This window comes from Neophocaena asiaeorientalis, unplaced genomic scaffold (assembly GCF_003031525.2).
Source record: "Neophocaena asiaeorientalis asiaeorientalis breed wild unplaced genomic scaffold, Neophocaena_asiaeorientalis_V1.1 scaffold129, whole genome shotgun sequence".
NCBI classification, from domain to species: Eukaryota; Metazoa; Chordata; class Mammalia; order Artiodactyla; family Phocoenidae; genus Neophocaena; species Neophocaena asiaeorientalis.
Window position 1 is genome coordinate 6,226,382 of NW_020172446.1, and position 1,660 is coordinate 6,228,041.

Consider the following 1,660-nt stretch of genomic DNA (forward strand, 5'->3'; position numbering starts at 1 on the left):
AAAAAAAAAAAAAAAAAAAAAAAAAAAAAAAAAAACGGGGGGGGAAAAAAAAAAAAAAAAAAGAAGAAGAAGAAGAAAGGCATTCCTTATTTTATTTATTTTTTTTTCTTATTTTATTTATTTTTAAAATAAATTTATTTATTTAGGCTGAGTTGGGTCTGCTGCTGCGCTCAGGCGGGCTTTCTCTAATTGCGTTGAGTGGGGGCTACTCTTCATTGCAGTGCACAGGCTTCTCATTGCGGTGGCTTCTCTTGTTGTGGAGCATGGGCTCTAGGTGCGCGGGCTTCAGTAGCTGTGGTACACGGGCTCTAGAGCGCAGCCTCACTAGTTGCGGCACACGGGCTCAGTAGTTGTGGCTCACGGGCTCTAGAGCACAGGCTCAGCAGTTGTGGCACACGGGCTTAGTTGCTCCGCGGCATGTGGGATCTTCCCGGACCAGGGCTCAAACCCGTGTCCCCTGCACTGGCAGGCGGATTCTTAACCACTGCGCCACCGGGGAAGTCCCACATTTCTTATTTTAGCAAAGGACGAGGAGCAGAGGTTCAAGGACCTATTTTCCTGCCTATGTCTCCTAAGATGATGAAAACTGCCTTGTACATCTGTGCAAGTCGTGCGCTGCACAACTCCAGGGTACTATGTAAATGAAGCCCTCTGGAGTTGGGCTACTCACACTCGCTTTTCCTTTAAAAAAAAACATTATTTATGAAGATGACAACAATTGCTATTTAGAGAGAAAACTGACACATATTGCAAAGTGTGTGTGAGAGAGAAAGGGAGAGACAAAAGTTGGTGGGTGTATAGGCACCATTGGTATTGGTGGGAAAGTAAACTTCTGCCCAGTTTTCATCCATGGATGGAGACGAGGAGAGAGAAAGGAGACAGAAAAATTTCCAAGTCTCTGCTGGAGTTTCTGGATAATGAAGAAGAGAGATGCCCCACCCCCAGTGGGTAGCCCATAGTTTTGCAGAGACAAGGACCTGTCTAAAGATGTACAAAGGTAGGGTCTGGAGGCAGACACTAGGGGAAAGCTCTGGGGAGAAAAGTGAGGGGATTGCAAGGCAGGTGGAGGGGAGGAGAGCATGCTGGGAACCAAGGCAGGAGATGGGACCTTCCTAGAAAGGTCAGTGAGATGTTCCCAGGGGTGACATGCTGCAGGGCTTTTGAGAATCATTTGTCTGCTTTGCTACGATGTAATTCCCCGATTGCCCCATCCTTTAGGAGAGCTGCTCACACAGATGCCTTTTGCAGGGAGGAAACAAGGAGAAGGTGTCTGGGAATTCCCTGGTGGTCCAGCGGTTAGAGCTCTGTACTTCCACTGCAGACGGACTAAGATCTTGCATGCCACACGGTGCAGCCAAAAAAAAAAAAAAAAAGAAAAGAAAAGAAAGGAGAGGGTGCCAACTTCCTTGTCTCTGTCCTCGTGGAGCTGAGAAAAATCGAGAACATCTGAAGGCGGTGAGATGCAAGTATGCTTATCTTCTCCTCTTCTCCTCCTGCCCACTCCTCTCTGGTCCCACTAACCATCCTCTTCCTCCATGCTTTGACTTGCTGTTCCGTCTGCCCGGATCTCCACGGTCACTCCCTCAGAGACCTCCTTCAGGTCTCTGCTCCAACGCTGCCTCTTCAGGGAGACCTTCCCTCACCCCCCCCCCCCTTTCCC